We start from the raw sequence: 23379 nt of genomic DNA, 5'->3' as shown, positions 1-23379 counted from the left end.
CTGCCCAGCAAATCTGAATGTAATACTTCAAGGGAAAAATGGTCATTCAATGATATAGAGAACTTCCAAGATTTCATGTTGAGGAAAAGACCAGATCTGTATTTAAAAATTTGACTTCCCAAGACAAGAATCAAGAGAAGCATGAAAAGGTAAACAGAAAAGAAAAATCATAAAAGACTCTCTAAAGCTGAACTGTTTACATTACTACATGGAAAGAAAATATTTTTAACTCTTGAACCTTTTCTCAGTATTTGGGTAGTTGGAGAGATTGTACATATACACACATACACATAGATACATAGAGAGTACAGGGTGTGTTATATCAGAAGAGATGATATCCACATGCACAAAAAAATAAAATAAAATAAAAATTAAAGGGTGAAGGAGAAAAATTCCAGGAAGAGAAAGGGAACAATGGAACGGGGCAGGCTATAACTCATAAAAGAGATAAGAAAAATCTTATTCAATGGAGGAGATAAGGGAGAAGGGGAGAGGCAGGGAGGGAATAAAGCTCCCCACATGTGGCTGAAGGAGGGAATAACATGCTCACTAAATTTGATATGAAAATTTATATCACACCACAGGAAAGTAGGAGAGGAGGCTACAAGTGGAGTGAGGGGAATGTTAGAAGGGAAGGCACATGGGAGAAGGGAGTCACTAGAAATAAACATTTTTGAGAAAGGACAAGGTCAATTGTAGGGGGGGAAAATAAATGAGGATAGGGTAGGACAGAGGCCATTATAATTAATATTATACAACATAATTATTCTAGAAATCTTTTGCAAAAGAACACATATTTAGTCTGTATTGAATTGCTTCTCTTCTCAGTGGGGTTGGGGGGGGAGGGAGAGAAGTTGGAATTCAAAGTATTAGAAACGAATGTTGAGAATTTTTATTGCATATAATTGGGAAATAAGAACTACAGGGAATGGGGTATGGAAATTTATCTTGCCCTGCAAGAAAAGAGAGAACATGGGGATAGGAGAGGGGTGGGGTGTGATGGAGGGGAGGGTACATTGAGGGAAGAAGTAATCAGAATGTAAGGTATTAGGAAGCAGGGGGAAGGGGAGTAATAGGGAGAAAAATTGGACATGTTACAAAGTGAGGTAAAAGAAATTAGTATTAAAACAACAGACTGAATTAATTACCGAGAATAAATCAATGACATCTTTAGTTTGGAGAAAAGAATTTCAGTCTAAATTTCCTACAAGAAGGTAACCTCAGGTAAAATTTGGCACTGTTGGAAAAGTCAAGGTTTTAATGGTAAATTTGATTTTATGACTGCCATTTAATCAGGAATTAGAACATTTATAGAAAGGCATGTAAGCCACTTAAGACTTGCCTCAAAAGATGTTCCTTAGCCAGAGTGAAACTATAATCATATTTGAAACCCGGTTAATGGAACTTGCCATTTTTAGATGCTATGGGATTATTAAGTGAATGTTCTTCTGAGTCTGACTCCAGGTATGGGTAGCAAGAAAGGTGATCTGAGCCTCCAATCCATAATGCCAGTAAGCTGATGAGATGCTGGTATGAACTGCATAAGGTGATCTCAAGGGAAGGGTGGGAAAGCTGTTCAGCATGGGCTGAGGTAAGATTCTCCTGACTCAATTTCCCCACTGACACCTGGCAGACTTTAAGCCTGACTAAATGCAAGTGGATAATCCAATCTTGCTTGGAATAGACATGAAGTTGGGGAAATATTGTATCCCTGAAATGTCCCTACTCTTGGTAGCAATTTCCTACAGTCAAAAGATTTGTAAGCTTAATACCAGATCTATTCAATTATAGATTACTGGTAGGGGAACATCCGAGGTTGTCTAAATTAAGCTATTAGGCATAGGACTTTAAACCAACAACAATAAGTAAGGGTCCTATAATTCTTAGTAATACTGTGGAGACAATTAGGTTAAGAGCTTGTGAAGTTAGCAACATAAATATCACTTGTGTCTCACTTGGTTAATGTTTAAAAAAAAAATCCTTTTGTGGTCCATATTGTAAATGCTTTAAAAAGAAGTATCACCTGACCAAAAGTTTGAATTGCTTTATCTGTTATAAACTGTGTTAAAAAATAAATAGTAAAAAAAAATTTCCTTCCCTCCCCAACACATGGAAGGATAAGTGAGGATTGAAATTCATCAATAGGGTTGGTATATTCTCACTGTATGAGTGGGATATAGAATATGCACAAGGAACAATAGGGTCAGTCCAAATCAATAAATCCTGACTCTTCCAATAATGGCTCCATAAATCATTCTTTCTTTGAAGGAGAAGGTTAGAAGTAACCTGAAAAAGTTGTTATTGTTATGGAGTTATGTTAATCTGTATGCCTCAACCAGAATGGTGGTATGAAAGAAGACTGAGAAGAGTGGCATATGTGTGGATTATTGGAAATCGTTTGGTTGCATATGTTAAAATGCATAGAATCCAATGGTCAGAAAGTAAATTTTTCTTTATTTTTCTCTACCACTGGGATAGTATGTACTGCAGAGTTCCAACACTGAGAATCACTAGCTCCTTAGTAGACAATTCAGGGTAACTTGAATGTATAGCATGGTTTGCCAATTCATGTTTTTCATGAAATGTGCCATTCCTCTTTTAGTGAACTATAGGTGTCAATTGAATATGCTGTCATCCCTAGTCAGTGAATAGATTTGTTTTGTTTATTTGTTTTAGAAGTATAACTTAGCCAAGCATGGAACATTTTGCTGCTGCATGAGGGGAGAATTTGACATAAGAATTCTGGAGAGATAGTCTTCATTTCTCCTTTGTCAGACCCATGTGGTTCTAGACTCTCCTTGGGATTGATTCTAGGAAGAGAAAGACTATTTTGTAGGCAGGTAGAAAAAGCCCACTTTTCAACATGTTCCTGATTTCCAGTTTGCCTCTCTAGAAACTTTGGGGACTTTCTCTTTGGGTGAGATCAATGCTACTCTCATGATTGTATCTCACTCCCAGATGGAGAATTCATTCATTCCTTGTATTCTCTGGTGTCTTTTAAACTGTATAACTTCTCTGATTTATGTTTGCTATTTTCTTGGATAAATAGGTTTACTTGCTATTCACTATTTCCAACGGTCTTTTGCATTTGCTGGGAAGGGACTAAGCCTCAGTGCATAAACTAAGGGCATCCCTTCCTACAATAAGGCATAGTGACCAGAAAAGCTAGCAATTTTTTGTTCTGAACCAATCATGCTACCACACTAGCAATATTCAGGGGGTCCCAGAGATACAATTCTAGTCAGTTTCCCTCTTTATGAAGGCTAGCTTCATAACTTCTTCTCTTACAGCAAGATCTACCTTGGAGAAGGAAGGGTGAGATTCCCCAGATCTCTATCAATGTCTCCGCAGGCTGCCTGTTCATATGTTTATATATTCCATTTGGAATACATATCTTAAATGGGAAGCACCTATTTTACATAATGGAGGCTTCTACTAGGGGACAGTACTATTGAAAAATGACAGTAATGTAAGAGAGGGATTGATCAGGAACTCTGATCAATTGAATTCTTCTGAATCCACTTACTGAACTCATACTACATAAGTGACAGAGACAACTGTGTTAAAGTCTTGAAGAAAGTGAAGAGAAGTGTTTATATTTTATTCTTTTAACCAATTGATATCAATTAGTTTTTCCAAAGGAATATGGACAGAAAAGACATAAAAAGAACCAAAGGACAGTACAAACTATTCCTCAGAATTGAGAGCACAGTCTCCCTTCTACCATTTCAGTCTCTGGGAAGAGTAGGGTCAAATTTAAATCAGATGCTATGAAGTACATTCACGTCTCATTGCAGCACAGTCAATGAATGAGTTTCTCTGTTGTGGCATGACAGAATATCTCAGACTTCAGGTTGATCCACTGCTGGACTGGGTCATAAGTCAGTTCTCAGGGCTGAGCTGGCACATCAGATTTGACAGACAGCATATTCTAGTTTGGATTCCTATCATTGGACCTCTGCTTTTCCAATGTTTTAAAGTCTCATAAGGCCCTGTACCAAAGGAAAGGATATGTAAACAGGAAGCTGCCACATCCTAGACACAGTTATACCTAGAAGGCCAGGATCTTATGGGCCAAGCTGGTAGGAAAGGGAAAGGTTAAACCATTTCCCACTGTCTCCTAGAGCTCACAATAGCGGTCAGTTAGGTGGTAGAGTGGATAGAGCACCAGTGCAGGAGTCAGGAGGACCTGAATTCAAATCTCACCTCAGACACTTGACACTCACTAGCTGTGTGACCTTGGGCAAGTCATTTAATCCCAATTGCCTCATTCTGGGTCATCTCCAGTCATCCTGATGAATATCTGGTCACTGGATTCAGATGGCTCTGGAGGAGAAGGGAGGCTGGTGACCTGCACAGCTCTCCCTCACTCAAAACAAAGTCAAGTGCAAGTCTTGTTATCATTTCTCTGATGGCATGGTCTTCAGCAACAAACGATGAACACACAAGCATAAGCATAAGAGCTCACGAAGTTGTCATTATCCTTCTTGGCCTACGAGAAATAAAAAGACTATTTCTTCATTGGTCCCTTTGGAATATACTGTAAGTCAACTCAGTAGCTGAACAAAAGGCCTTTTCTTTACAGGATGCATTCATTTTATATCATCATGAACTTCCAGAAGTGGGTTCCAGGCTCCCTAACATCCACATCAAATCCCTTTCACATGCTCCCAGGATTTGCCTTCAATGGTGAATCCCCTGTTATTCTAGCATTTCTAGAATTAGCCAATCAATTAATAAATATTTTTTAAGCACTTGTCATGTGCCAGGCTGGGCAAAGCACTGGGGATACAAAAAGAGACAATTCCTGCCCTGAAAGAGCTTACAAATTAATGGGAGAGACAACCAGCAAACAAATATATGCAAAGAAAGCTATGTACAGGATATTTAGGAAATAATTAACAGAAGGAAAGCAGTAGAATTAAGAGGGATTGGGGAAGGTGAGATTTTAGTTGGGACTTAAAGGAAGCCAGGGAGGTCAGTAGTTGGAGTGCAAGGGAGAGCATTCCAGATATAGGGGATGGCCAGAGAGAATGCCTAAACCCTAGAGATAGTGTCTTGTTCTTAGAGTATCCAGAAGGCTAATATCCCAGGATCAAACAGTACACGTTGGAAGTAAAATATAGGAAGACTGGAAAGGTAGGGGAGAAGTAGTTTGTGAGGAATCTTGAATGACAAACAGAACATCTTGTGGTTGTTTCTAGAGATAGTAGGAAGCCACTGGAGTTTACTGAGTTGGGGGGGTAAATGTGGGTGTGACATAAACACGTGGCTTTGGATTTTTTTATATTATTATGTTAATTGTTTTCCTAACATTGAACTATCTTTGCATCCCTGACATAAAACCAACTTGATGATAATGAATTTTTCAAATATGTTGCTGTATGATTTTATTTTTAAATTGTAATTGATTTTGATGGCATTTTGCTTCGTCCTTTGCTGGTTTAGATATTAGGGCTAAATTTGTTTAATAAAAAAGAGAATTTAGTGGAAAATGCTTTCTTTATGTTTTTTCTAGAATTATTTTCAAAGTATAGGTCTTAAAAGTTAAGTTTTCCTTAAAAGTTTATCAGAATTCACTTGTAAATCCATCAGGTTTACTACTTTTACTTACAGTTCCTTTATAGCTAGTTCAACTTCTTTTTTCAAAATTGATAAGAGTTCAATTTATGAATTGTTCTTCCTCAGACTTTTAAAGATGGAAGCCTCAGGACTGTTGTTTTGAAGAGAAACTATTACTATTATCATTCCTATTACTATTACTATTATCATTCATAGGCTGTAAGCCAGTAGGGTCCAAAAACAGCCATTGAGTGGAGGTTGGGGAGGGGTCCAATGTTGTTCAATCCATGGGCTTCAGAGTGCAGCTTCCTGCCATCAAAATTTACCTTCTTTTGGAGAGGAGAAGGAAGGGGAGAGGGCTAGATTGAGTGAGAGGATGAGCTATTTTTTTTCTATTAAAGGGACCGACCACTTTTTAAAGAGGCCAATTCACTGAATGGGCATTACCTCACTTTAAGTGAGCACCTGAAATGGCCTTATCCTAAAAGGCCAAGGTCTCCCATTGCATCCTGGGTCATCTTCAGTTATCCTGATGAATATCTGGCCACTGGATCCAGATGGCTCAGGAGGAGAAAGTGAGTCTGATGACCTGCACAGCCCTCCCTCACTCAAAACAAAGTCAAGTGCAAGTCATATCATCATTTTTCTGGTGGCATGGTTGTCTTTGAAAACGAAGGATGAACACAACAACAACAACAACCCTTTTGCTCTGATTATTCTTTCATAGCATGACTGATGTGGAAATATGTTTAATTTGATTGTACATGTATAGGCTGTATTGAATTGCATGCTATCTTGGGGATGGGAGAGGGGAGGAAATGGGGGAAATTAGAACTCAAAATCTTACATGAGTGGAATGTTGAAAACTAAAAATAAATAAATTTTAAAAAATAAAAATAAAACTAGGAACTTCTTTTAAAAAAATAGATAAGCTGTTAACTTTGTTTCTTTTAAAAGAAGAAAGTCAAATTGCTTTATCAAAATGAAAAAGATGAATTCAAAACCAGTTATGAAGAAATCAAAGAAATTATTAGAAGCTATTTCACCCAGTAAAACTGGTAATCCAAATGAAATGGATGAATATTTAGAACAATAAAAAATTATCCAGATTAACAAAATAGAAAATGGAGGACTTAAATTACCCTATCTCATAAAAATAAAAATTAAAAAAAAAACATGAGAAAGCAACAAATAAACCCCCAAAGAAAAAATCCAGGACCAGATGGATTTATTAGAAAATTCTGTCAAACACCTAAAGAGCAATTAATTCCAATATTACATATACTGAAAAAATAGAAAAAGAAAGGATATTAACAAAATCTTTTTTATGACACAAACATGATCTTGATACCTAAAAACAAAAACTATAGACTAATATACCTAAGGGGTACTGATGGAAAAGCTTTAAATAAAACTCTAGAAAGGAGACAACAACAGCAAATCACAAGGATCAATTTATGCCACAAATGCTGGGCTGGTTCAATGCTAGGAAAATTATAAGCATAATTAATTATATTAATAACAAGAACAATAAAAATAATGTAATTATATCAATAGATGTTGAAAATTTTATTTGACCATATATAACACCCATTCCTGCTAAAAACACTAGAAGGCATTAGAATAAAAGAAACTTTCCTTAAAGCAATATATAGTATTTATCAAAAACCAAGATCCAGAATCATCTCAAATGGGAATAAGCTAGAGGCCTTTCCAATAAGATTATGGGTAAAGCAAGCATATCCCTTATCACCATTACTATTAAACACAGTATTAGAAATGCTATCTATATCAATAAGACAAGTAAAAGAAATTGAAAGGATAAGTATTGGTGAAGAGGAAAGAAAACTATTTTTTTTTGCAGCTAATATAATGGTTTACTTAGAGAACCCTAAAAAGTCAACTAAAATATTAATAGAAACAATAACTTCAGCAAAGTTATAGGATATAAAAGAAACCTATACAAATCATCCGCACTTTGGTATGTTATTAAAAATATTTGACAGAAAGAGAGAGAAAGAGAAATTCCATTTAAAATATCCATAGATAATTATCTACTTGGGGATCTGACTTCTGAGTCACATGGATATATTTGAAGAAATGTTAATTGCTTGTTGTTAGGCCGAGTCAATATAATAAACATGACAATATTACTTAAATTAGCTTATTTATTCAATGCTACACCAATCAAGTGACCAAAGAATTATTTCATAAAGCTGGAAAAAATAATAATAAAATTCATCTGGAAGAATAAAAGGTCAAAAATATGAAGAAAATTAAAAGGAGGTGGGGAGTAGAAAGAAAGTGGGCCTAGCAGTATCAGATCTCAAACTATACTACAAAACAATTTAGTACTAGCTAAGAAGTGGAAAGGTTGATCTGTGGATAAGATTAAACAGCCTAATATTTTATAAACCCAAAGATCCCAGCTATTTGAGGCAAAAACTCACTATTCAACAAAAACTGCTGGGAAAACTAGAAAATATTTGGCAAAAAGTAGACATATACCAATATCTAACACTTGTTTTTTAACCAAGACCAACTCCAAATGGATATATGATTTAGATATAAAAAGTAAGATTATAAATAAATTAGAAGAGCATGGAGGAAATTGTGTGTTCATCCTTTGTTGCTGAAGAAGACCATGCCATCAGAGAAATAATGACATGACTAGCATGACTTTGTTTTGAGTGAGGAAGGGCTGTGCAGGTCACCAACCTCACTTCTTCTCCAGAGAGCCATTTGAATCCAGTAACCAGATATTCCTCAGGATGACTGGAGATGATCCAGGATGAAGCAGTTGGGGTTATATGATTTGCCCAAAGTCACACAGCTAGTGAGTGTCAAGTGTCTGAGGTGAGATTTGAACTCAGGTCCTCCTGACTCCTGCACTGGTGCTCTATCCACTGCACCATCTAGCTGCCCGTGGAGGAAATTACTTTTCAGATCTATGGATAGGAGGAGAATTCATGGCCAAACAAGTGATAGGGAGGTTCACAGGAAGTAAAATAGACAATTTTGATCATATAAAATCAAAAAAGTTTGTGCACAAACAAAACCAGCGCCCTTCACATTTAGAAGATATGAGGAAAGGCAAGGCCCAGATGGCAGATTGATAGGAAGCAATATAACTGAGCTCCTCTCCACAAACTCCTTATGACAGATCTACACAATGTACCAGACTGGATCCTTATGGGAAAATCCAGAAAAAAAATCACAGTGAGAATTTTGTCCAGCCCAACATGGAATAGGGAGATACATCAGAATCAGGAGTTGGGCCAAGAGTGTACTGTCCATGGAGCACTCCATCACCAAAGAAGAAGCTATATATCAGGGCAACAGGAGGTCTCAGACCCATATGGGACATCCCCAGAGTCATACTGGGACACTATCCAGTCCCATGTCACAGATCCAGGGCAGAGAGAGAAGGGAACTTTGTATAGGGCATTGGTGTTCCCAGGCAATGGGACTGGCACTGTATGGAGAAAGGAGGAAGCAAAGAAGCTGGCAGTGGCAACAGTAGTGTGACTCAGATCTCAGGTACAAAGCAGGATCTCACTTTTGATGTTTAGCCCAGACAGCAGAGGAATTACCAGGGTGTGAATCCCAAGTCAAATGGGAACCTAAGTCCTGTGTTCTGAGTTAACAGAGCCTTCCAGCTGACTGATAGGATCAGAATCCAGCAGCAGTCCCCTTACTCAGACCCAAAACCAGGTAAGGAACTTGCAGAGCTCAGGGAGGGCCACAATCAGACTTTGCCCTAGATCAGATCACTTTGGGAATGATGAAAGTTTGCAAATGCCCAGACTGTCCCAGGGATTCTGGAATAACACAACACTCCATACCTCAAGAAAGTGGTAACAGGACCAGCCCAGACCTTCTCTTCAAAGGAGACCAGGCCTAAAATGGAAAAATGGGCAAACTAAAAAGAATCCCACCATAATCATTTATTATGGTAACAGGGACACTCAAAACACAAACTTAAAAGAGAATAGCTCCAAAATGTCTATAAGCTTTGCCAAAGAGAAAAACATAGCTTGGATACAAACTCAACTAGAAATCCTAAAAGAGATAAAGCAAAAGTGTTTTGTTATGTTTTGTGTTTTTTTACAAAAGGAATGAATGCTTGAGGACAAAATTGGAAAAGAAATGAGCTATGGAAGAAAGTATTGGAAAGGAAATTAACAGCTTGGCACGAGAAGTACAAAACCTTGCTTACACAATAAACTAACTAAAAATCAGGATAGATCAATTTGAAGCCAAAGACTCCATGAGGCAACAAGAGAGAACAGAAGAAAATTAAGATATCTCATAGTAAAAACAACTGTTTTAGAAAACACAGATTACAGAGGGAAAAAAAATAAGAATCATTGGATTATCTGAATGCTGTGACCACAATAAAAAAAAACCTAGAAAATGCATTTCGAGAAATATTAAAAGAAAATTGCCCAAATCTCTTAAAACCAGAGGGCAGAATGTAAATAGAAAGACTCTATCTCCTAAAAGAAACTCTCAAAAGAAAACTCCCAGGAACATCATAGCCAAAATACAAAGCTTCCAGGTCAAAGAAAAAATACTATAAGCAGCCAGAGAAAAAAGAATTCAAGTACTGAGGAGTCAGTCAGGTTCACCCATGATTTAGCAGCTACTACTATAATGGATCAGATAATATGGAATACAATGTTCCAGGAGGGAATAGCCAACAATAACTTATCCAGTGAAACTGAGAATAATACTATTGTATCACCCAGGCAATATTCACAGCACTGAGGGTGACTATGAATATGCCAGTGTAGTTCTGAATTGCAAAGTAAAACAGACTCTCCAAATAGAAAGTAGAAGAAAAACATTTACTCAGACACCAAAAAGCCAAATCCCAACACCAGAAAGCCAAATGTATCATAGTAATCAAGAAGTCAATACATATTAGCACTTCAGGGGGCAAAGCCATTCCCAAGCCTTCCCCTCACACACATCCCCACACCCCCACCTCCCTGCCCAGGGTCTTCCCATAAGCAAGCACTCAGGAGCTTATCAGTGCCTGCCTGCATCCTCCCCTCCTCCACCGTAAACACTCTCACCAACTTCCTCCCAGTTCCCCTCTATCTTTCCTGTTCCATCCATTCAGCAAGCTCTTCCCACCACATGTGACTTAGGCTTCCTTGTAATTTAAGCAGGTCACATGGTCCTATTCATGAATGGGAAAGATCTTCCCATTTAAATTACCATTACAACTATATGACAAAAAGCATTCCAAGCATTACTGATGAAAAGACCAGAGATGTGCAAAAACTTCAAACACAGGAATAAAGAGAAACATAAAAAAAAACCATGAATGAACTAAAACCATATTGACCATGTCCTAGAAAATATTTGTTCCATTCTACGTTGAGTCCCTCACTTCTTTATCAGGAAGTGGGTAACATGTTTCACGTTACTAAAAAAGGACTAAACAAAGATAAATTATGAATGAAGAGGAGTCATACTGTCCCCTCTGAATCTTATCATCCTCAGAGTCCACAGAGAGTCCAATTAGACAAGAAATTGTTCTATTATGTCTTGATGATATTAGGAAAAGAATGGAGAAAGAAAAAGGAAAGTTAGGGAAAATTATTTCATATAATAAGGGTGTACAGGTAGACATCTATATAAACAAGGACAAGGGGGTAGAGGGAAGTGTCTGATGAATCTCACTGTCATCTGAACTTGTCAAATTAAGGAAGACTACACAGACAGTTAGATCTCACTCAACAGTGAAATAGGAAGGAAAGCAAAGAACAGGAAAGGTAATAAAGGAAGGGTGCATTAAGAGAGGGACTAGTCTAAGTAAAGCAAATTCTAAAGCTATGCAAAAATATTTATAGCTCTTTTTAAAATGGTAAAGAGTGGGAATCTGAGGAGGTCTCCATAAATTTGGGAATAGATGAACAAGTTATAAATTAATAGAATACTATTGTGCTGAACTTTTATCAGCATAATGACCATCTGTGATTCCAGAGGACTAATGATGAAACATTTTACCGACCTCCTGATGGAGAAGGGACTCAGAATGCAAAATGGGACAAATATTTTCTAGGACATGATCAGTGTGGTAATTTGTTTTGATTAACAATACATATGTCTGTCTTGGTGGGGAAGGGGAAAAGGAGGAGGAGAAGGAGGAAGAAAAGAAAAAGGAGGAGGAGGAGAAGAAGAAGGAGAAGAAGAAGAAGAAGAAGAAGAAGAAGAAGAAGAAAAAGGAGGAGGAAGAAGAGAAGAAAAAGAAGGAAAAGAAGAGGAAAGAGGAGGAGAAAAGGAAGAGGAAGGAGAGGGTGGAATCAGAGGAGGGGTTAAAGGAGGAGGAGAAAAGACTTCCTAGCTATAATTGTGGGCAAGTCATTTAACCTCTCTGAACTTCATTTCCTCATCTTAAACGTGGGTGTAATGATAATACTCGATAGTACTACTTACCTCAATATAAATGTGAGCTCTTGTTAATAGATCATGGTGATAATCACTTCTGTGATCAGAGTTGGAATGGAAATCAGATTCTGTCTAGTTCAATTGATACCTAAACAAGGTTATGCTCTCTCAGTATCTAACACTTCTATATCATGACCTTTTCTTGAAGATTTCCGTGAGCTTATGACCTCCTTAGTTACCTCCTTTCACTTTAAGATAGCTCCAATTATTAGAAAACTCTCTTTACAAGTGAGCTTTTAAAAGAGAGTTTGATTGCCTCTCCTTGTAAGAGGGGTGGAACTGTCCAATTGTGCCTCATTCTGGATGCAGTAGGGATTGGCTGGTAATAAATTGTCTGGCTATTATAAAAAAAACTTGTTGATTGGCTGTATTAAAGAGGGGCTTGGTAAGAGTTGATCCTTTTCTCCTTTTTTCCACAGTTTGTCTTTTTTTCCCTCTTTTCTGTTTTTAGAAGATAGGTATGAGAGAAGCTAAGAAATGACTAAGCCTCCCAGGAGTGGGGTTGGCTTATGTCCCCATCCCTGAGACTTTCTCCTCTAGAAACCACTAATGGCTGTCCTGGGGCAGAAGCCCAATGAGAGCTGGATGAACTCTTGTCTGCAAAGACTGGCAGAAAAATTTCTCAACCTAATTCCCTCAACTTGGAGTGCTTGGATTTGCCCTGAAGATAGAACAGCAGAAGCACATACACCATGTGGCAGCTGTGGAGAAGGGGTCCAAATGGATGGACTGGTGGGAGGCACTGAGTCTCTCAGCTTTCTAGAGTAGTGAGAAGAGTTTGTACATCAGTCTCCTAAATAAAAGAAAAAGGAGGAATTCATAACAATACAATCACAGAACCCTGACTTCTCTCAAGAGAAGGGGGATTGCCTGGTAGTGATGGCTCCAAGGTTGCCTTTCTAGAAACCTCAACTTTGAGAGTACCAGGACCCAGACTTCTAAAAAGAAGAAGGGAGTTTCTGGGCAACACTAACCTCTTGGAGAGAGAAAAAAGTTGTATATGTGATCACTAGAGCTGCCTCCAAGGGACTAAATCCTTAATAATAATAGCAACTTCTATTTATGTGACACCTACTATGTACCAGCGCGATGCCAAGCATTTTACAAATATTATCTCATCTGATCCTCACAACAACCCTGCAAGGTAGGTGCTGTTATATCTCTATTTTATAGCTGAGGACACTGAGGCACACAGAGGTTAAGTCACTTGCCTAGAGTCACAAAGCCAGTAAGTGTCTATGGCTGGATTTGTATGGAGGCTTTCCTAATTCCACTCCCAGCTTCTATCTACTTCCATAACTAGTTGCCTTAAAGACTTAGATTTTGTTTTCCATCATTACTCTAAGGTATTTGAGCTGTGTAGGTCCAATGGGGAGGAAATTGTCTCTTTGAAAATGCTAAATTAATTTCCTTTCTAAGGAGAGTTTAAATCCTAAGGGCAGAACTGTAAGGCTGAGTGCTCACAGGGGTCGCTTTGCAGCGATAAAACAAAACTCACTGAGGTGTTTCCCTTATGGCAAATCCAAGATTATTTCTTGTCATAGGGGAATTCAATCCACAGGTATGGACTGTACAAGCTTGGAGACTTAGAGCACTAGATGGGGTGTACCAAAGAGTAAGAAGAATTCTAGCAATTGTTTACGAGCTACTATTCATCTTTTTTATGCATTTTTGCATTTCTGATAGAGTGGAATAAAGCACTGTCCCATAAGCAATATGTATTGTTAAGTGCATGCACATTCTCCAAAAATTCTATTTTGGATCTGATTCTTACTAATAGGGAGGAACTAGTTAAGAGATAGAAATGATGCAAAGCTTGAGGGGAGTGAACAATCCCTCAGATACTTTGTGATCAAGGAGAAGAGATACAGGCATAGTCTGACATGTACCCTATTTGTGGAAAGAATGGATTTCAAAACATTCAGAAGAAAGGTAGGATTCCATGGACAGGGGAAGTAGGGATGAGAAACTCTCAGGAATGAAAATTTTAATTCCCTAAAGGAAACAATTCAGTCAACTCTGGCTAACAGGGAATTGATACCCAGGATAATTAAGGAAATGGAAAAGAGAGCACCTTGCTGCCCTTGACAATGAAGCCGTCACCTGGTGTATCCTCAGTTACTTAAGGAGCTAGCTGATAGAAATGCCCAGCAACTGCCAGCAGTAGTTTTGTTTGTTTTTTTTTTATTTAACTTTTAACATTTATTTTCACACAATTTTGGGTTACAAATTTTCTCCCCTTTTATCCCCTCCCCCCCCAAACCCAAGCATTCTAATTGCCCCTGTGACCAATCTGCTCTCTCCTCTATCCTTCCTCCCTGCCCTTGTCTCCGTCTTCTCTTTTGTCCTGTAGGGCCAGATAGCTTTCTTGATCCCTTACCCTGTATTTCTTATTTCCCAGTGGTAAGAACATTACTTTTGATCCTAACACTTTGAGTTCCAACTTCTTTAGCTCCCTCCCTCCCCACCCCTTCCCTTTGGAAGGCAAGCAATTCAATATAGGCCAAATCTGTGTAGTTTTGCAAATGATTTCCATACTAGTTGTGTTGTATAGGACTAATTATATTTCCCTCCATCCTATCCTGACCCCCATTACTTCTATTCTCTTATGATCCTTTCCCTCCCCATGAGTGTCGACCTCGGATTGCATTCTTCTCCCCATGCCCTCCCCTCCATCCTCCCCCCCAACCTGCTTGTGCCCCTGTCCCCCACTCTCCTGTATTATGAGATAGGTTTTCCTATCAAAATGAGTGTGCATTTTATTCTTTCCTTTAGTGGAATGTGATGAGAGTAGACCTCATGTTTTTCTCTTGCCTCCCCTCTTTATCCCTCCACTAATAAGTCTTTTGCTTGCCTCTTTTATGAGAGATAATTTGCCCCATTCAACTTCTCCCTTTCTCCTCCCAATATTTCTCTCTCACTGCTTGATTTCATTTTTTTTTTGAGATATGATCCCATCCTCTTCAATTCACTCTGTGCACTCTGTCTCTATGTATGTGTGCGTGTGTGCATGTGTGTGTGTGTACTCCCACCCAGTACCCAGATACTGAAATGTTTCAAGAGTTACAAATATTGTCTTTCCATGTAGGAATGTAAACAGTTCAACTTTAGTAAGTCCCTTATGACTTCTCTTTGCTGTTCACCTTTTCATGGTTCTCTTCATTCTTGTGTTTGAAAGTCAAATTTTCTTTTTAGCTCTGGTCTTTTCATCAAGAAAACCTGAAAATCCTCCATTTCATTGAAAGACCATTTTTTCTCCTGAAGTATTATACTCAGTTTTGCTGGGTAGGTGATTCTTGGTTTTAGTCCTAGTTCCTTTGACTTCTGGAATATCCTATTCCATTCCCTTCAATCCCTTAATATAGAGGGTGCTAGATCTTGTGTTATCCTGATTGTATTTCCACAATACTTGAATTGTTTCTTTCTAGCTGCTTGCAATATTTTCTCTTTCACCTGGGAGTTCTGGAATTTGGCCACAATGTTCCTAGGAGTTTCTCTTTTTGGATCTCTTTCATGCGGTGTTCTGCGGATTCCTTGAATATTTATTTTGCCTTCTGGTTCTAGAATCTCAGGGCAGTTTTCCTTGATAATTTCATGGAAGATGATGTCTAGGCTCTTCTTTTGATCATGGTTTTCAGGTAGTCCCAGAATTTTTACATTGTCTCTCCTGATTCTATTTTCCAGGTCAGTTGTTTTTCCAATAAGCTATTTCACATTATCTTCCATTTTTCGAATCTGCACGCTATGTTCTGTGATATCTGTCTTTCTCATAAAGTCCTTAGCGTCCATCTGTACCATTCCAGTTTTGAAAGATCTATTTTCTTCAGTGAGCTTTTGAATCTCCTTTTCCATTTGGCTAATTCTGCTTTTGAAAGCATTCTTCTCCTCATTGGCCTTTTGAACCTCTTTTGCCAATTGAGTTAGGCTAGTTTTCAAGGTGTTAATTTCTTCAACATTTTTTTGGTTCTCCTTTAGCAGGGAGCTGATCTGCTTTTCATGCTTCTCTTTCATCCCTCTCATTTCTCTTCCCAGTTTTTCCTCCACCTCTCTAACTTGATTTTCAAAATTCTTTTTGAGTTCTTCCATGGCCTGAGCCCATTGGGTGGGCTGGGACACAGAATCCTTGATTTCTGTGTCTTTGCCTGATGGTAAGCATTGTTCTTCCTCATCAGAAAGGAAGGGAGGAGGTGTCTTTTCTCCGAGAAAGTACCCTTCAATAGTTTTATTTCTTTTCCCTTTTCTGGGCATTCTCCCCAGCCAGTGGCTTGACCTCTGAATGTTCTCCTCACACCCACCTCACCTCCTGGTCCTCCCAGCCAGAGTTTGGGGACTGAGATTCAAATGCTGCTTCCCGCCTTAGGGCTTTTGGCGGGGGCAGGGCTGCTATTCAGTGTGAGAATTAAGTTCAGGTGGTCAGGTCGGGGCAGGGCTGCCTCTCAGGCTCAGTTCCCTCAGGGGGTTTATGCACAGACCTTCCACAATGGATCCAGGCTCCCGCCCGCTTGGGGAGCCCCTGTCTGCAGCCGCCTCTCAGCTTCTATCTCCCGGGGGGGCCCGAGCCATGGGGGCACCCCACTCCCCTCTCAACCCACCAAAGAGACTCTCTCACCGACCCTCACCTGTGGGTGGAGGGGCTTGTGCCACTGCTGGAAATCCCGTCCCTAAAGCCTGCTCGGATCTGTACCTCTCGGAGCCGCGGCCACTGCAGGTCCGGGCTGGGCTCCGCGTCCGCAGCACGACGGACCCTCCGCGAGAGGTTTGCAGGTCCCTCTGTGGGTGGAGGGACCCTCGTGGCCGCAGGATATCTCGTCCCTGTAGCCCGTTCAGATCTTTTCCTCATGGTGTCGCGGCCGCCGCAGGTCCGGGCTGGGCTCCGTGTCCGCAGCGACGGACCCCCCGCGAGAGGTTTGCAGGTCTCTCCGGAACAGAAATCTCCCTCGCTCCAATATTCCGTGGCCTCTGGGTGCAGAATTCACCGTGGGTTGGTCCCCTCTAGCCGTTCTGTGGTTTGTGGGTTCGGAGCTACGTGTATGTGCGTCTTTCTACTCCGCCATCTTGGCTCTGCCCCAGTAGTTTGGTTTTTTGAAAGAGTATGAAGAATAAAAGAAATACTCAGAACCAGTGAAAGGTAAATGTTGCCCTGATTTTCTAAAAGGGAAAAGACTCAAGTACGCAAACTATAGGTCAGAGAGTGTGCCTTTGATTCTTAGAAAATTCTAGAACAGATTGTTAAAAAGTTGATTAGTTAACATCTAGAAAAGAAAGTAATAGCTATATGAAGGAGAGATCATGCCAGATTATCTTCCCCTTGATGCAAGAGTATACTAAATTGATTATTCAGGGAGATGCTATAGAAATATTTTATGTTGATTTTAGCAAAACATTTGATACAGTATCTCATGCTATCATGGCAGAAAAGATGGAGAGATATGGACTAAATCAGAAGTTTTTAACCTTTTTTGTATCATGGACCCCTTTGGTAGTTTGGGAAGTCTATGTATGGTACCTTTAACAGAATAGTGTTTTTAAATGCATAAAATATGTTAGAGTTACAAAAGAAACTGATTATGTTGAAATATAGTTATATATGTGTGTATATGTGTATTATATATGTATGTATGTGTATATATATGTGTGTGTGTGTGTATATATATATATATATATATATATATATATATATATATATATATATATATATATATATATATATATATACATACACACTTTATTTTAGTTTTGGAGACAATCAGCGTTAAATGACTTGTGACTTGCCCACAGTCACACAGCTAGTAAATATCTGAGATCACATCTGAACTCGGGTCTTTCTGACTCCAGGTGCTCTATCCACTGAGCCACTTAGCTGCACCTTAGATTTTTTAAAAACAAGTTCGTGGACTCCAGGTTAAGAACTCGTGGGGTGAAATGATAATACAGTTATTATCATCTACATCATCCCTATAGGTGATTATATAGTTGGGTTCCGAACTGGCTGAATGACAACATTCAAAGAGTCTAAGTTCCCCTCACTTCTGACTTGTACTATTGCAGTAACATGTTAATCATTCTCTCTGCATCTAAGTCTCTCCCCTTTATAATCTATCCTGCATGTATGGAGCACAAGGCCTGGAGTCAGAAGTAACTGAGTTCAAATCCGGCCTCAGACACTCACTAGCTGTGTGACCCTGGAGCAAGTCACTTAATCCTGAAAACAAAAAACAAAAAAGAAATAATCCATCCTGCACATAGTTGCCAGATTGATACTCCTAAAGCTAAGGTCTGCCCTTGTTACTTCTCTGCGCAAGGACCTTCAGTGTCTCCCTGTTGCCTGAAGGATAAAATGGTGTGTGTTCATCCTTCGTTGCCAAAGAAGACCATGCCATCAGAGAAATAATGACATGACTTGCACTTGACTTTGTTTTGAGTGAGGGAGGGCTGTGCAAGTCACCAGCCTCACTTCTCCTCCAGAGAGACATCTGAATTCAGTGACCAGATATTTATCAACATGACTGGAGATGACCCAGGATGAGGTAATTGGGATTAAGTGACTTGCCCAAGGTCACATAGCTAGTGAGTGTCCAGTGTCTGAGGTGAGATTTGAACTCAGGTCCTCTTGACTCCTGCACTGGTGCTCTATCTACTGTACCACCTAGCTGCCCCTAGGATAAAATACAAATTTCTCTCTCATTCAAAGCCCTTTGCAATCTGGATTCCACTTCATTCCACACTGATTCTCAGGGTTTTGACCTGCCCATTAGTGGTGATTGGTGATGGCAACAATGATGCATCTCTTCTTTATAAAGGATGATGGCTATAGGAACTGGGCTGGAAGTTGGGGCATTGTTTAGGAGGGGTAAGTACTACTACTTGTGAAGCTCTTGAGATGTCTTCACCAGTCAGAGGGGAGGCAATGATTGTGGTTGTGAGCTTGACTTCAATTCCTGGAAAAACTTTAGAATCAGTCATTAAATAGATGACTAGTAAGCCTCTAGGAAATAAAATAACTCATATAGTACCGACTTTGGGGCAGCTAGATGGAGCAACGAATAGAGTGCTGGGACTGGAGTCAAGAAGATTCATTTTTCTGAGTTCATATCTGGCCCCAGACACTTACAAGCTGTGTGACCCTGAGCAAGTCACTTCACCCTGTTTGCCTCAGTCTTCTCATCTGTAAATGAGCTGGAGAAGGAAATGGCAGACCACTACAGTATTTTTGCCAAGAAAACTCTAAATCAGGTCACAAAGAGTATGAAATCACAAAGAACCCCTTTATGAATCACCAATATGTCTGCCCTTCCAATGACCAGGTTCCCTTTAATTCCATCAAATTTTGAAAGGTATTCACACCTACAACAGTCTACCAGAGCATCAATACCCTATCTGCTCCTTCCTTTCTATAAGCATACCCATCAGCTGGGGGTATGGAATGGGCAAAAAAAATCTGTCAAAGACCCTCTATCTCTCCATGATAAGAAAGAGCCAGAATGAATTTATCAACAAGAAAAAGTCTAACCTCATTTCAGTTTTTGATGGGGTTTGACGTTGTTTTTCAATTGTTTCAATCATGTCCAACTCTTTGTGACCCTATGTTAGGGTTTTCTTGACAAATATCCTGGAATGGTTTGCCATTTCCTTCTCCAGTTCATTTCATAGATGAGGAAACTGAGGCAAACAGGGTTGAATGACTTACCCAGGCTCACATGGCTAGGAAGTGTCTGAGGCCAGATTTGAACTCACTAAGAAGATCAGGTCTGGCACTCTATCTACTATGCCACTATGATATTCTGAACTGGTAAATCAGGGAAATGATGCAGATATTGCTCATGTGGACTTTAGTTAAAACAACAAAGTATCTCCTACTCTTCTTGTGAGAAAGATAGAGAAGAGGGTTAGGGGATTATCCATTTGGATGGATTTGAAACTTCCTAAATGTCAGGACTCAAATAGAATTTATCAGTGGTTTATTATCAGGACTTGGCAGGAGTAGCTCAGGGATATGTGCTAGGTGCTATAAGCTTTAACATTTTTTATTTGTGACTTGCATAAATACATCGGTGCCTGCTCATGAAATCGGAAGGTGACATCAACCTGGGGGAAATAGCGAGTACACTGATTAATAGGCTCCAAAAAATCATAGGCTAGAATATTGGGTTGAATCTAAGAAGCTGAAATTGAATAGGAATAAATGCAAAGTCAGACTTCTGTTTAAAAAAATTAATCAATCAGTAAACATTTGTTAAGTGCCTACTATGTGCCCAGGCACTGTGTTAATCACTGAGAATTCAGAAAGAGGTAAAAGACAGCCTCTACCCTCAAGGGAAGAATCTAATTGGGAAAAGAACATGCAACATACATATGTGTATATATGTATGTATGTATGTTATATACACATATATACATATATATACATATATATATCTCCAAATCTATCTATATACACACCCAAAACAAGCTATATACAGGATAAATAGAAAATAATTAGCAGAGATAAAATACAAGGTAGGGAAGGGCTGATTAAACAACAGTTTTCTGGTAAAGATTTAGGATTTTCTGCAAGTTCAAGAAGTGTTAACAGTGCAAAAAACTGTTATGCTACAAGAAATGAAGCAGGACATAGTTTCAGAGAAACCTGGAAAAACACATTTGAATTGATGGAGAGTGAAGTGAGCAGAACTCAGAACAATTTATTTAATAACTGTAGAATTGTAAAGACAAACAACTTTGAAAAATTTAGGAATTCTGATCAACACAATTCCAGAGGACTCAAGATGAAAAAATAGCTTCAGAATATAGAAACACACATACATACACACAACATGGCCAATGCAGAAGTGTGTTTTGTTTAACTCTGTATGTTTGTCAGAGAGTTTTTATTTTTCTTGTTTTTATCAGTTGGTTGGAGGTGCATCAAGGTGGGAGAGAAAAGAATGCAGATCTGAAAATAAAATAAAATTTAATTTTTAAAAATAGTTACCAATGCTAATGTAATCTTAGGGTCATTGAGAGGATGAGCAAATCAATACACAGCCCCAATGTTTTTTGCCCTATTAGCCCACATCTGGAGTTCAGTTCTGGACATTACATTTTAGGAAGGATGTTACTCAAGTAGAGAGTTTCCAGGGAGGAAAGCTAGCATGATGAAAGGCCTCAAGTTCATGCTACAAGAAGACTGATTCAAAGAACTAAGTACATTTAGCCTGACAAGATAAGACACAGAAGAGGCTTGATGTCTATCTTGAAGTATATGAAAGACTGTCAGGCATCCAGTGCTGCAGTGGATAGAACATTGGTCTTGGAATTAAGAACGGATTCCAAAAAAGGCTTCAGACACTTACTAGGTGTGTGACTGTGGGTAAGTCATTTCACTTCTGTTTGTCTCAGTTTCCCCAACTGTAAAATGGGCATAATAACAGCATATATAACAACTGGCAGAGTTGTTGAGAGGATCAAGTGAGATTCTATCTGTAAAAGGGCAGAACATAATGTCTGGCACTTAGTAGGGGGCTATTTAAATGGTTATTCCCTTCCCTTCATATGGAAGAGGGGATTAGTCTTGCTCTGCTTGACCACAAAGGGCAAAATTAGTAGAAACTTGTGAAGGCTGCTAAAAGGAAAATTTAGGCTTCATGTCAGAAAAACTTCCCAAGAATTAGAGCTCTCCAAAAGTAGAATTGATTGCCTGGGGAGCAAAGGCTGGATGAGAACAGGTCTGGGTTGTTCAGGTGTGGTTCAGACTAGATGGTTCCTGAGGTCCTTCCCAAACCTCAGGTTCGCTAATTCTGTCTCAATAGTCATATGTAGCGCTTCCTTTAGCAGCCTAGAATGTATTTTTTTCTGGGTTGGGTAACTCAGACACATGTAGGGCGGCTAGATTGTCTTACCATCTCACTAATCTTGGGTTTCCCACTGCAGCTAACTGATGTTCTGTTCTGTTCTTCTCAGCCCAACGCTTGTTCTTCTTGGCAAGGAAAAAAGACACAAAATAAAAATTTCAGTAATTCAGTCTTCTCTCCATCAATGCTTGTCATTGTGCTAACTACCCAAGCAGCATTCCTCGCCTTTCATTCTGCTCTTGATCCAGGAGTTAAAGGAGATCATTGGTTCATATCACCCTCACTTAGATTTTATTCTGGGATATATAGTCTCTGAATATATCTCCTGTCTAGATATGTATAGACACTGGTGAAAAAAAAAATTCCGCAGATCCTGTCCAGGAAGGGAACCAAAAAATACTGGGTAAAGGAGAGTCTTTATTTCACCTACAGAAAATGAAGTTAATGCAAGGAATGCTTGGGAGTCCATAAACAAATTCAGAGAAAAATAACAACCTATCAAAAAATTAGTACAATTGTCTTCCTCCTGGGAGCTCTATATTTTTTTATTGTTCCCAATGCTCCTTTTTTATTGTGAAATTAATGGTCATCAACATAAGCATTTCAAAATATGAAGAATAAAAAAGTATTGTTTATTGATCCATATTGCAAAAAGTATTGCTTATTGATCTATATTGATCCACATTGTTTAGTGTTCCATATATTTTGGTATTTTAAGGGTACATTTAATTTAACAAAGTGGAAACAAAATTGTTCCTTCTGTCACTTCTGTGTACTTTTAAAATGTCTTATAGATACTTTTATCTTTTTTTTGTATTTCTATCACTACCCCCTAACTCACTCCACCCCTACCCCTGCTTCTATAATAGGCAGCTAGTCAAACAAAAGAAATCAATACGTTGGCCATGTTTGGAAATGTAAGCTTTATATCTATAGTCATATAAAAAAATGCTCTAAATAACTATTGATTAGAGAAATCCAAATCAAAACAACTCTGAGATACCACCTTATACCTGTCAGATTGGCTAACATGACAAAACAGGAAAATTATAAATGTTGGAGAAGATGTGGGAAAATTGAAACACTAATGCATTGTTGGTAGAGTTGTGAACTGATTCAATCATTTTGGAGAGCAATTTGGAACAATGCCCAAAGGGCTATAAAAATGTGACCCAGCATTTGGGCCAGCAGTACCACTTCTAGGGCTGTATCCCAAAGAGAACATACAAATGGGAAAAGCACCCACATGTACAAAAATATTTATAGCACCTCTTTTTGTGGTAGCAAAGAATTGGAAATTGAGGGGATAACCATCAATTGGGGAATGGCTGAACAAGCTGTGGTATATGAATGTAATGGAACACTACTGTGCTATAAGAAATGATGAGCAAGCAGAATTCAGAAAAAACCTGGAAAGACTTACATGAACTGATGCAGAGTGAAGTGAGCAGAACGAAGAGAATGCTGGATACAGTAACAGCAATACGGAATGATGATCAACTGATAGACTTAGCTCTTGTCAGCA

Source organism: Notamacropus eugenii, chromosome 1 (assembly GCF_028372415.1).
Source record: "Notamacropus eugenii isolate mMacEug1 chromosome 1, mMacEug1.pri_v2, whole genome shotgun sequence".
In the NCBI taxonomy this organism is placed as follows: Eukaryota; Metazoa; Chordata; class Mammalia; order Diprotodontia; family Macropodidae; genus Notamacropus; species Notamacropus eugenii.
The sequence above is the reverse complement of the archived record's forward strand: the minus strand, read 5'-3'. Positions refer to the sequence as shown.